The sequence below is a fragment of the Oryctolagus cuniculus genome, chromosome 11, assembly GCF_051225735.1.
Source record: "Oryctolagus cuniculus isolate XC-2025 breed Fujian yellow rabbit chromosome 11, ASM5122573v1, whole genome shotgun sequence".
In the NCBI taxonomy this organism is placed as follows: Eukaryota; Metazoa; Chordata; class Mammalia; order Lagomorpha; family Leporidae; genus Oryctolagus; species Oryctolagus cuniculus.
Genome location: NC_142877.1, coordinates 49501735 through 49515708, shown reverse-complemented (window position 1 = coordinate 49515708; position 13974 = coordinate 49501735). Strand labels below are relative to the sequence as shown.

At 51.2% G+C, this 13974-nt stretch overlaps 1 long non-coding RNA gene across 1 annotated transcript; it reads right to left on the bottom strand.

Moving 5' to 3' along the window:
- Positions 1 to 4040: 4040 nt before the first annotated feature.
- LOC149123453 (uncharacterized) lies at positions 4041 to 6844 on the bottom strand. Its single transcript, XR_016216078.1, has 2 exons — positions 5336 to 6844; positions 4041 to 4280 (listed from the first exon to the last, which is right to left on the bottom strand). It is a non-coding gene; the product is annotated as an uncharacterized LOC149123453 (long non-coding RNA).
- Positions 6845 to 13974: the final 7130 nt, after the last annotated feature.

The following is a 13974-nucleotide window of genomic DNA, read 5'->3' as shown; positions in this document are numbered from 1 at the left end:
GGCTGGACAACAAGCCAAAGTGGATACCACAGTGGCCCCTTACCCAGGAAAAGTTGGCTGCGGTAAATGATACAGTGTTACAACAATTAGAGGCAGGCCATTTGCAACCATCAACCTCCCCATGGAATACGCCAATATTCGTGATAAAGAAAAAATCGGAAATACCGGTTGTTGCATGATTTACGGGCTGTTAATCAGCAGATGCAACCCATGGGGGCATTACAACCTGGACTCCCGGTTCCTACTATGATCCCAAAGCATTGGCCATTAATAGTACTCGATCTGAAGGACTGCTTTTTTAGCATACCTCTACATGAACAAGACATTCAGAGGTTTGCTTTCACCGTACCTTCCATTAATCATCAAGGTCCCGACAAAAGATATGAATGGAAAGTGCTTCCCCAAGGAATGACTAACAGTCCTGCCATATGCCAGCTATATGTTGACCAGGCAGTAGAGCCGGTTCAACAGTGCCCAGAAGTACAAATCTTACACTACATGGATGACCTGTTAATAACGGCTGAAAGTGAAAATCACCTTATGGAAGCATATAAGCTGTTGCTATTATATTTGGAAAAAGTTGGGTTACAAGTAGCGCCAGAGAAGATACAAAAAGGGGAAGTAGTACAGTACTTAGGGCTTAAAGTAACTTCTGAAAAGGTGACCCCATTAGAATTTGAAATTGCAATAGATGGGTTGCAGACCCTTAATGACTTCCAAAAATTATGTGGCAATTTAAACTGGTTGAGGCCCTATTGTAAATTAACCACCGAAGATATGATGCCATTATTCAATATTTTAGGAGATGCCCAGCTTGATTCCCCTTGTAGATTGACAAAAGAAGCCCGCTTGGCGTTACAGAAAATCGAAAAACAAATTAAAGCAATGCAGATGGAAAGATGTGATCCACAACAAGCCCTAGAAATATTAATTTTTATGGAACAGCTGTATCCCTTCAGTCATTTGGCAAGGAGGACCCTTGTTGTTCGTATACCCACATTCACATGCACCGCGTGTACTATACACCCAAGGCATTGTGGTGGCTGATTTGATATTAACAGCAATAAAAAAGGCGACAGAAATGGCGGGGAAGACTCCAAAGCGATGTGTAGTTCCCTTTGCTCAAGAGGCAGTAGAAGCCTTTACAAGGGAATGCTGGCAATGGGCATACATAGTTCTCATTCTACAAATAGAGATTGACAATCACTACCCTCACCATCCATTTGTTAACTTCTGCACACAGGTTTCAATAAAACGGGTACAGAAGGTGCGAAGGGATCCAATTCAAGGGGCAGTTACTGTATTTACGGATGGAGCTAAAGGCGGACAAGGAGCAGCTATACTTAACAATCAACGATATTTTGTTTTAACAGCATCCCCTTCTCCACAACATGCAGAATTAGCTATTATCGCAACAGTATTACGCAGAGAGCGCACCCATGAATATTTTGTCTGATAGTGCATATGTGGTGAATGCAGTTCAGATGCTTGCTACACAGTGCCTTATTCTTAAATCCTCCTCAGTCTATTAAGTGAAATTCAGGGGTTATTAAATCAAAGAGCATGCTATTTACATAGGCCACATAAGAGCTCATTCTAATTTACCCGGCCCACTTACTCGAGGAAACATGATGGCCGATCATTATTCAAGATTCTTGCTTGCATGCACCGCTTTGGAACAAGCTAAAGAATATCACTCTAAATGGCATGTTAACACCTACACTTTAAGTTTTAAATTTAATATTCCCCGCAAGCAAGCAGAAGGTATTATTAGGTCCTGTGAAAAGTGCGTTGTTGCCATAGTTCCAAAGATTCCTGCGGGAGCCAATCCCCGTGGCCTTAAACCAGGACATATCTGGCAGATGGACGTTACACATATCCCCTCTTTTGGGCGACAAAGCTGTGTTCACGTCACTGTAGATACATATTCAGGTGTAGTTATGGCCACAGCCATGAATAAAGGAGTACAACAAGTAATCCAACACTGCTTGCAGGCTTTTGCAGCCTGGGGAGTTCCTCATGTGATCAAAACGGATAACGGCCCAGCGTATACATCTGCTCGTTTTGCTGCATTTTTGAAAGAATTCGGAATCTCCCATATTACCGGTATTCCATACAATCCACGAGGGCAAGCTGTGGTAGAACGCACGCACTTATATTTAAAAAATTTAATAATTAAACAAAAGGGGGGAATAGGGGAAATGGCCGCATCCAATAAGGATGCCTTGGCCTTAGCTCTTTATACAATTTTCTGAACAAGAAAAAGAATGGTAAAACACCTGCAGAAATGCATGCTCAGTCAGCTGATAAGGAATCAATACAGTGGGTAATGTGGAAGGATTTACAGGACAATCAATGGAAAGGCCCGTTCCCCTTACTCAGAGTACAAGGCGCCGTTTTTTTCTGCAGGGTGCGGTACAACCAATATGGACCCCTGAGAGAAGAATTCGGTTGGTAAACCTACCAGCAGAAGAGCTAGAAGAAAAAAACTATTTGAGGAAGAAAACAATGAATAACCAATCCCTGGGATCCTTGGAATATGGGACATTTTTCAACGAACTCTGAAGTAGCACGACAAACAAGACAGTCAATAGCATGAAGATCATGCTGAACTTTACACAGGCGCGTATCAACGCCAAAAAATAAAAAGAAAGGGGGATCTGTGGGGAGCAACTCGGACTATACTGTTACTGGAATTAAGACTCATTCTATACATCTGCTCTCCCACAACATGGCGCTGGGAGAGGAGCAAACAGCTTCTACCCAGCTGCCTCTCACCAACTTGACAAGCTGCAGGAGCTGCTCCTGATTGGAGGAGAGCAGCGTGCTCAGCGTGTGGGTAGCAGAGCACGGATTGGTGGAGAGGACTATATAGGAGGAGAGAGACGGCATGGTGGTGTGGGTTGGTTGGAGAGTGCGTTGGAGAGTTCGCGGGGAAGTTCGTTGCTTCGTTCTTATTTCTCTCTACTCATTCTTGCTTTGGGAGTTTGCTGTTTACTTATTCTTACTTTACTATAGACAGGACTTGTAAAAAAGGGGAACAACAAGCGTCCGGTCCAGTGCGGCTCCTCCATGTGCAGAGGAGCAGCAATCAGCCATGTTGGAATTTTCGCCCAGCACCAGTTCTGGGTGATGGTTTTGCTACAACAGCAATTTCGTGTTGCTGGCCACGGGAGTTTTGGAGGCAACCCTGGGGAGAGGGTGTGGTAATGATATTTCTTCTGGCTCTTTCTCCGATCCTTGACTGTCTCTACAATATAAGCACTTTGGAAAACTGGCAGTGTTCACTCCAGCTAAACAAACATCTCATTGTGACCTTGCACTTCTGCTCCAAAGAAAACACCCAACAAAAATGAATGCCTATGTCCCCACAAAAGCATGAAGAGGGGCCAGTGCTGTGGCGTAGTAGGCTAAGCCTCTGCCTAAGGCACAGGTTTCCCATGTGGGTGCCGGTTCGAGTCCCAGCTGCTCCACTTCCTATCCAGATCCACCTGAGAAAGTAGAGGAGAATGGATGAACCTATGTACAACTCACCCAATGCTAGGGTGGGTGGAATGCATACTGTCACAGTTACAAGCATGTATGACCTGTGCACGACTGGTGGGAAAGCCTGTATGAGTTTGTCCACACAAAGCTCTAGGACAGCCAGCCTCTAGTGTGGGGGATGTCCATTAGGACTGGAAAAGTGTTCTATCCATGGTCATCTGGTATACCCAGGTGTGAAGGCTTGCTTCCTACACACTGGACAGCCACTTACAAGGGCAGCATCGGTGGGGGCAGTGGGCCTTGCTGCACCAGGCTCCAGGCCTGGCCTGCCTGTCTCCCCATTGCACTGCATGCTTGCCCTCTGCCTACACAACAGGGTTCCACATCCTTTTTCAGTCTGGGGTTTCCTGCCTATGCCAAAGTGCACTGCAGCCACACCAGGCCCATGGCTGACTTTCCCCAACAAGCCACCAAAGCACTGCCCTGTGGCCAGTCCCCTGGAGGGAAAGCCAGGGTCTCCAACCTAGGGAGCTTCTGTATTTTGATTCTTGGGATTTTTTAAAAAGATTTATTTATTTATTTGAAATTCAGAGTTACACACAGAGAGGAGGTGAGGCAGAGAGAGAGAGAGAGAGAGAGGTCTTCCATCTGCTGGTTCACTCCCCAGTTGGCTGCAACAGCAGGAGCTGTGCCGATCTGAAGCCAGGAGCCATAATCTTCTAGGTCTCCATGTGGGTGCAGGGGCCCAAGGACTTGGGCCATCTTCCATTGCTTTCCCAGGCCACAGTAGAGAGCTGGATCGAAGTGGAGCAGCATCAAATCAATGCCCATATGGGATGCTGGCACTGCAGGCAGCAGCTTTACCCGCTATGCCACACCACTGGCTCTAAGAGATGTATTCTGCCTTTTACCCACGACAGTGGTTGCTCTGTCGGGGCCTCTTACTGGGGTCTGCAGCAGCTCCCCCTCCCCAACCCCAGGGATCTCTCAGGCTGCAGACTCCGCCCATCCTGAGCAGAGCTCTGAGTCCAGCGCCCTTCCCACCAGCCCCTTTTCCCAGCCAGGACAAGCGGCCATGCCCAGGCAGGCCCTTGGGCTGTGCATGGGGCTGGGGCAGAGAGACCTGAGGAGGTGGCCGCTGGACCAAAGCTGGAGGAGTTTTGACTGTCAGGCTCCAAAGGGACCAGGCAGGATACAAACATGGAAGAGGCTGTGTATGTGGAGCTAAAGGACCCCAGCGAAGCTGCAGGGGCTGCGAGAGGTTGGGAATCCAGCATTTGCGGGCCCGTCCCAGCCCGAGGCTCGCTCTCCTGTGCTCCCCCCAGTGCTTCCCTCGGCACAGGGCATCCCCCCCATGCCCCCCACTCCCCATCCCCCTGACACCCACTCCCCCAGCCTCATTCCCAGAACAGTGGATGCTGCAGCCACTTCCATTGTACTTGCTCCCTCTGAAGTCCCTCCTGCAGCCTCCTAGGTTTGTGTGTGTGTGTGTGTGTGTGTGTGTGTGTGAAAGATGTATTTATTTGGGGTCGGCATTGTGGCATAGCAGGTTAAGCTGTTGGCTGTGGTTCGAGTCCTGCCTGCTCCACTTCCAATCCAGCTCCCTGCTAATGGCCTGGGAAAGCAGCAGAAGATGGCTCAAGTGCTTGGACTTCTGCACCCACATGGGAGACTCTGGAGAAGCTCCTGGTTCCAGCCAGGTCCAGCCCTGGTTGTTACAGCCATCTGGGGAGTGAACCATCAGAAGGAAGATCTCTCTCTCTCTCAAATAAGTAAGTCTTTAAAAATAATGCACTAGCTCACAGCAGGGAACTGCACTTTAAAACCACTGTGGGGTGGTAGTACTTACCCATTATAACAGCACCGAAATGAGTGCCAGCTCCAGGTAGGGATCCATCCAAGAGAAACAAAGACATATGTCCACGAAAACATTTGTATAAGAATAGTCACAGGAACCTTTTTCATCAACGGGCACAGAAAGTTAAAATGGTGGTGGGCATAGAAGTTAAAATGTCACTTGGGACATTCTGTATCAGTGTCTGACTCCGGACTCCAGCTTCCTGCTAACCCACACCCTGGGAGGCAGCAGGTGATGGCTCAAGTCCTTGGGTCCCTGCCCTCTATGTGGGAGACCCAGATTGAATCTGGCCTGGTCCAGTGCCACTTTGGGGAGTGAATCAGTGCATGGAAGATCTCCATCTGTCTTTTTATCGCACGTGCAGAGCAGGAGATGCAGTAAATGCGAGAGAAGGCGCAACACAGCCCAAGGGCTGACTTTTTTTTTTTCTTACAAATCAAACTTTTATTCTGGGAAATGGCTGTACAATCTAAAATGGTCACGTGGGGGAAGCAGCCTGCTCCATCCTTCCGCTTGGCACACGTGCAGGTCAGCAGATGGGGGGCATTGTCATGGAGCAGGCTGAGGGGAGCCTGAGCCGGAAGGCTGGGAGCCATTAGCCTTTGGAGTTCCTGGGGCTGGAGGAGGGCTGTCCCCCGCTTCCTGTTTCCCCCCACAGAGGGCACTGCCCCCGAGGGGGGATGGGGAAGATGATGGGGGAGGAACGGGAGAAGGGTGGGAGGCAGGGCCCCCCTTGCCCTCCCCTGTGGGGGAAAGTGAGACCACAATGTACTTCTTGACACTGCCCGGACCAGAGCGGGCAGTGCTGGGGGGTGCGGTGGTGGCGGTGGAGACCAGCTTGACAATGGGCTGCACGCTGGGGACCGTGGTGGTGACAGGAGAGGTAGTGGTGGAGCCTGAGCCAGGGGCTGAGGTGCTGAGGGACAGGACCTGTTGGGTGGATGAGGCACTGGAGGACGAGGACATTATAATAAACTCGGTTGGAGGAGGGGAAGGCTGCGGTGGGGCGGCAGCTCGTGCAGACACCAATGTCTGGACGGGCAGTGTGATGGAGCCCGGCACCTTCAGCAAGCCAGGGGTCAGAGGGCCAGGCTGAGGGCCTGTGAGAGGGTCAGTGTGGGCCAGGGCTGTGTGATGCTCAGCGTAGTCCTGTTGACCTGCTGAGCCTGCAGAGCAGCCTGGGCCCGGGCCTTGACCACGTGGGAGCAGAGGAGGGGCCCAAGGGACCCAAATTCTGCCCGATAGGCATCCTGATTGTCAGGTGGTGGGTGCAGCTTTGCCAGAACAGGGGCACAGTGTTTCAGGAGGAGGCTCTGCACATGGTCGGCTCCGATGCGGTTGATGTTGCTCAGCACGGGCCCATCCAGGACGCTGCGGATCCGCTCCCCCGCCTGCTGCAGCCGTGGCAGAATCAGTCTTGATCACATCGTGTCCCAGCTCCGCCAAGCCTGCGATGGAGCCGTAATGAGTTGTCCACGGAGTTTTCTTTCTTGCAAACCACTGCAAAGTTAACACAGACAAGGATGATAACCAGGAGACACACCCAGCCATGAGATTGTGATCATCAACATTCTTATGCAAGGCATTTGCAGCTCGCCTTCCTATATTGCTCTTTGCCGTGAGCACATTTACTTCCTTTCATTCACTGGGAACACTTCCCTCTGCGATATGTGGAACTGAACGTGGGCCAAACTTAGGTAGAAACAGAAAGGAAGAGCAAGTGCAGGAATTCACCTCCGTACTCAGGTGATTTGCAACTTTTTATTCTGGTCATCACCTGATTAGAAATAAACCAGGTGGAGAATTCAGAGGTCTCAGCAACATATCCTGAGACGCTCACGGCACGGTGGAGTTCAGTGCGAGAGCTCATGATCAACAGTAGCCTTCTTGAGTCCACAGCCTCAGACTCGGGAACCCCTGCACCTGGTGATGGCGAGGCCAGGGTGACCAAAGACACTGGCGTTGAGATGAGGTCCAGACTTGCTAGGTTCTGCTCTCGCCTCCAGACTCACTGCCTTCCCTTTCCTGCTGTGTTTGTTGGAAGGCTGGCCTGCACGGACTATAGGTTGCCCCTTGTGCATTGCTTTTCATTTGGTTCACATGACGGGAGGAACCAGCAGAGCTACATGAGGTAGAAGAATGCAGCTACAAGACCTGATCTCCAGGCTGCTTCCTTCCCAGGCCACCAGGGCTGGCGGCAGCCTCTTCCTGGAGGCCACAGATCTTGTCAGTAATTCCCTCCCTTTTCCACTCTTACTACTGTCTCTGGCCCAAGGGCGCACACTGAACATCCTTTGTCATTTTCTCTGTCCCTTCCCAGACTTTGTAACTAGCTCCTTTTATAAACTGCCCTCAACTCAAAAATAAAAATAAATAAAGCAAAGTGTGGCAGATTGAAACAACGTATTACTATTGAAAAATGAACAACAAATGTGCTACACACATCAACCTGGGTGAATGCCACAATCGTTGCACTGAGCTGGAAGCCACTGTGTGCTCCCACTGATGGGTGATAGTGCTGTGTCATGATGGAAACTGCATGGTGGTTGCCAGGGTCGGGGCAGGGAGACTGGGCGTTCTCTGGGGTGACAGAAAAGCTCGTTATAGGAGTGTGAGCTCTGTGGATGGGGGCACACACTTGAATTGCATGTTTATTGTAGGAAAATGATGGCTCCACAGAAGATTTATTTGATAGGCAGAGTTAGAGAGAGAACTTCCGTCCACTGGTTTACTCCCCAAATGGCCACAACAGGGGCTGGGCTAGGTTGAAGCCAGGAGCCAGGAGTTTCTTTCTGGTCCCCCGTGTAGGTGCAAGGGCCCAAAGACGTAGGCCATCTTCCACTGCTTTCATAGGAGCATCAGCAGGGAGCGGGACTGGAAATGAAGCAGCCAAGACTTGAATGGGCGCCCGTATGAGATGCGGTAGCCATAGGCTGTGGCTTAACCTGCTGTACCACAGCAACAGCCCCAGAAGCAATTCGTGAAAAGGGCACTGGGTCAGAAGTGAAGCCAGAAAGAGACACGGCAGAAACGGACACCTTTCATCAGACAGGTGGCCTGGGTTGCTGGGAGCTCCCGGAAGCAGCACCCAGTTCCTTCCAGGGTCTGTATTGGGCAGATAATTCCAGCTGACGTTGAGTGCAGTGTGTTTGGGGGGCGGGGGGGGGGGGCGGTTGTCCAGGAGGGACCGGAAGGAGGCATCTGGTCCACAGTCTGGGTGCTTTGCCTCCGTTCCACCCTGGCTATTTGGTTTAGGCGGAGCCCTGCCCAGCCGCACCTACTGGGAAAACAGAAGCGATCCCAGGACTCCACGAGGATAAGCTGAGTGGGGAGGGTGTGGGGAGGGGAGGGGAGCCCAGGGTCCTCTGTCGTGGGGGACTTCCCTCTTCTCAGGTAGCCTCTCAGCGTGCACTAGCAGTTCTGGGCCCTCCCAGGGGGTTCATCAGGGACCCAGCCGGCCTGACTTCTCCCTCTAAGGTGAGACCAGGATAAAAGTCCGAGGTTGAAGGAAGGAAAAGGGGTCATGCGCTCCCAGATCAGAAGGAAACTGTCATGAATGGGAACTCTCCAAATGGAAACCTGTGGCTTCCCTTCCCAAGCTGCTTTACTGGGATTCCATTCATGCTCCGTAATTACCCACTGACAATGGTTTTTGTTCACAGAGCCTTGCAAACACCACAGCCAGCCAAGAGGGGAATCTTTGCACCAACCCTGAGAGAACCTGCTCCGGGACCCATAAAAAGTCATGTCCACCTCCTGCCACCACCCAGCCCCTGGCAGCCTTCTCTAGTGGTTTGCACATTCTGTGCACTTCAAATCAATGGAATTTTCCAACATGATCTTCGGCTTCTTTCTTCTCTCACTGATTTTTCAGGGCTCATCCCTTTTGAAGACTTATTTGGTGTGTGTGTTTTAAAGCCTGGATGGTATTCTGATGCCTGGAGAGTCTTAAAGAAAACCCCTGGAGGGGCCAGCGCTGTGGTGTAGCCAGTAAAACAGCTGCCTGCAACACCAACATCCCATATGGGCACAGGTTCAAGTCCCCGTTGCTCCACTTCCAATTCAGCTCTCTGCTAATGGCCTGGGAAAGAAAAAGCAGAAGATGGCCCAAGTTCTTGGGCCCCTGCACCCACATGGGAGACCCAGATGAAGCTTCTTGCTCCTGGCTTCTGCCTGGTCCAGCCCCAGCCATTGTGGCCATTTGGGGGAGTGAATAAGCAGATGGAAGATATCGCTCTGACTCTCTCTCCCTCTCTCTCTGTAATGCTGCCTTTCAAATCAATCAATTTGAAAAAAAACCCTAGGACATCTCATTCCACATAAAGCTGCAAGCCCTTGTTCAAATTCTCACCTCTCCCTGTTGCTTTACAGCAAGTCCTCGCAGGCCTTTGAGCGTTGGTGGCCGTGTTTGTAAAACTGTTTGGTTCTCTGCCATTCTTCCCAGTGGGCTTGGAGGAACCACGGAGCTCCTGGCAGCTCCGTTGGCAGCCACCCCCGCTCTGTGTTCTGTGCCATAGAAACCCGGCTCTGGGGCTCTTGTGATTTTTGGAGAGAGGCTTCTCGAGACAGGCGTCTTGTAGGGGATGTCTGCCTCTCAGCTGTGCAAACCAAGGGGCAGACACCAAGATTTATAAGGCTGCACTTGAACTCTGAAGTGGAACCCTTTACTGGCCAGCTCAGTAACAGAAGAGCAGGGAGAATCAGAGGCCGTCCACATGATGACGGGGCAGCAGGTCTGGAGGCAGGCCAGGGGTCACTTGAGTGGCTAACTGCTTTCCTACCTGTCACCCAGCATTGCTTGCTGAGTCGTGGGAAAGCCGCCCTGAGGTGCCTCTGGAGACACCTGCGCCTGGGAGGCCAGGCGGCTCACAGGCTGTGGTTCAGGCAGCCTCGGGTCCCAGGACTGGGCAGCTCCTGGAGCTCCTGCAGGCCCAGCATCTTGGGTGCGTGCACCTACCTTGGTCCGCCAGCACCACGCTGGAGTCCTGGCGAGCACTCAGTAAAGGCAAGCCACTGAGCGTGCTTAGCCACTGCTGTGCATGGCGAACTCGAGTCCCACTGTGACAGTGCTGGGAGGGGCCTGATGAGAGGAGACTGGGTCATCAAGAGCTCTCTGCCTCCCACGGATCAGCTAGTGCTGTTATCTCCAGAGGAGGCCGTTACAGAAACAGGCACTCAGCCCTCACTTGCCCTTGTACCTTCTGCCACGGGATGACGCAGCACAAAGGCTTGATGCCACTGCCATGACCACAGACCTCCCATCCTCCAGAACTGCCAGAGCTAACAAGTTCACGTTCAGTGTAAACTACCCAGTTTCAGGGATTCTGGTAGAGCAGCTCTAAAAGAACCCAGACACCTGTTCAGTTATTTTTTTAAATTAACTTATTTGAAAGGCAGAGTTACAGAGAGGGAGGGAGGGAAGGAAGAGACGAGACAGATCTTCCATCCATTGGTTCACTCTGCAACAAGCCAGGAGCCTGGAACTCCAGCCGGGTCTCCCAACAGGAGAAGGCCCATGCTCTTGAGCCATCCTCTGCTGCCTTCCCAGGCACATCAGCAGGGCGCTGGATCAGAAGTGGAGCAGCAGGGACTTGAACCAGTGCTCTGCTATGGGATGCTGGCACCATAGGCAGTGGCTTACCCTAGTGTCCCAAGTATCCACAAGTTTCAAGAGATCTTTTCTTTTTTTGACAGGCAGAGTAGATAGTGAGAGACAGAAAGAAAGGTCTTCCTTTTGCCGTTGGTTCACCCTCCAATGGCCGCCACGGCTGGCAAGCTGTGGCCGGCGCACCACACTGATCCGAAGGCAGGAGCCAGGTGCTTTTCCTGGTCTCCCATGCGGGTGCAGGGCCCAAGCACTTGGGCCATCCTCCACTGCACTCCCTGGCCACAGCAGAGAGCTGGCCTGGAAGAGGGGCGACCGGGACTAGAACCTGGTGTGCCGGCGCCGCTAGGTGGAGGATTAGCCTAGTGAGCTGCGGTGTCGGCCATCAAGAGATTCTTCTAGTTGACTCCGAGAACCTGGAAGGACCTGATTCTGAGCCCCGGCCCAAGGCAGCCTCCCTTCTTGAGTGTCCCTAGAGGCTGACAAGGGGAGGGACACATCTCAGCGAAGACCCCAGGACAACTTTCATTGTCAGTATAGCTCCCCTGGACCTCCCACCCGTGGCTGAGCTCTGGCCTCTGGGGAGACAGTCGGGGCCAATGTCCCACAACCCTTGAGACCAGAGGGAGGACCTGTCCAGCTTCCACCCACCTGCAAGCCTCTCTTCGTGGATGAAGACTCAGCCGCTTCAGACATTCCTCACATTTCACAGGCTCCAAACAAGGCATGTTAGGACGGCTCCACCGGGGCCTGGCATGCCCAAGTGTGGTTTCCTCAAAGAATTTGCCTAGGGATTCTGTGGCTCTGCTATTGACACTGCTAGGATTCTCTCTTCCTGTTTCTGAAAGTCTCCTTTGGGAACTATCTCCTGCTCTACAGTCATACAGATTTTTATCCAAAAATGGTGTTGCCATGGTGGTACTTCCAGTCACTCCCAAACAGTTCAAGAAATAAACTCATCCTGAAACCATGGTTTGCTGTGCCTGGGGATGTTCAGGAGCACACACTGGGAGTCTTTAATGCAAAAACTAAAACCACAGAACACCTAGTTGGTTAACGTAAAAAAATGTATTTATTTGAAAGGGGGAGGGGGAAGGGAGAGGGAGAGAGAGAGAATCTTCTACTGGTTCATTCACCAAATGTCCTCAATGGCTGGAGCTGGTTCAGGTGCCAAGAACTCCACCTGGCACATGGGTGGCAGGGGCACAAGTACCCCATCACCAGCTGCCTTCCCAACTGCAGCAGCAGGCAGCTGGATCAGAAGTGGAGCAGTCAGGACTCGAACCATCGAAGATATGGGATGCTGGTGTCAAAGGTTGGCTTAACCCAGGGCCCACAACGCTGGTGCCATTGATTAACTTCTTTAAAAAAGTTTATTCTTTATTTTAAAGGCAGAATGAGAGCAAGAAAAAGAGAGGAGGGAGGATCTTCCATTTGCTCATTCACAAATGCCTACAACAGCCAGCACTGGGCCAGGCTGAAGTCAGGAGTTCAGAACTCCATCTGGGTCTACCATGATGGTGGCAGGGACTCAACCATTTGAGTCATCGTCTGCTGCCTCCCACAGTCACATCAACAGGAAGCTGGGTCGGAAGTGAAGTAGCCAGTACTCAAACCAGGCACTCTGATACAAAACATGGGCATCCCAAGCCGTGGCTTAACCCACAGTGCCACAGTGCCTGCCCAAGGACTGCAGTGTTACAGGAAAACTGGCGAGGGTTGTGAACAGATGCTTCACCAGAAAGGAAATACAACTGGTTGTTAGATACCCAAAACAAATTAGGTCAGTGTAAAATAAAACTACCAGCTGGGGCAGGTGTCTGGTGCAGTGGTGGAGACACCATCTGGGATGTGGGCATTCCATGTTGGAAAGCCTGGTTCCAGTCCTGCCTCTACTTCTGACTCTGGCTCCTGGGGGTGCAGCACGTGATGGTTCAAGTACCTGGTTTCCTGCCACCCATGTGGGAGATCTGGATTGAGCTCCTGGCTTCAGCCTGACCCAGACATGGCTGTTTCAGGCATTTGGGGAATGAATCTGCCTTTCAAATAAAATAAATATTTAAAAAAAATAGAACTACCTATCACCATTTTTTTCCCTGCCAGGACAGCAAAGATCAAACCAGAGGGCTGGTTCTGTGCTGAGGCTGCAGGGAAGACAGTGGCAATGAGGCCAGGCTGGCAACGCCCACCACCACTTAGAATGCTTATGCCTTGATTCGGCAATGTCAGGATGGCTTGTGCGTTCCAGTGTGGGACTGTAAACAACCTAGTATCATGGAGTTCTGTCACCCTGACATGGGACACCACCAGCCACTCCAAGACACAGGCAGCATAGCAAATGGATGTCTACACTGCTGCTCCAGGTGTGAATGTTGTAGGTGAGGACATCTACACCACTGTTCTAGGTGTGGATGCTGTAGTAGGTGAGGATGTCTACACTGCTGTTCTAGGTGTGGGTGTCTACACCACAGTTGTAGATGTTGTAGGTGTGGATGTCTATATTCCTGTTGTGAGGATGTCTACAATGCTGTAGGTGTCTACACTATTGTAGGTGTGGATGTCTATACCATTGTTCTAAGGTAGATGCTGTTTCAGGTGAGGATGTCTACACTGTTCTAAGTGTAGATGCTATTGTAGGTGAGGACATCTACACTGTTGCAGGTGTCTATACTGTTGTAGGTGTGGATGCTGTCGTAGGTGTCTACACTGTTGAAGGTGTGGGTGTCTACATTGATGCTGTAGGTGTGGTGTGGGGCACACATCTCCAGGGAGGGAACAAATCTCTCGCTCCCCCTCCCCCCATAGTCTGCCTCTTGTACAGCTGCATTTGCAGCTATTTTTAAAAAACAAGCGCCTGCTTTATTATCGAGGAAGACGCTCAGAGCAAAATGACTTGCATATTTGCTGCGCCCAGAAATATTCCAGGACTTATTTGGTGCTCCTCTGGGGAACTTCCAGTCGCAGACGCTCTTCCAGATGTGAGATCACCACCTTCTTTAAATGGCCCCAATCGATGTCTGCTTCG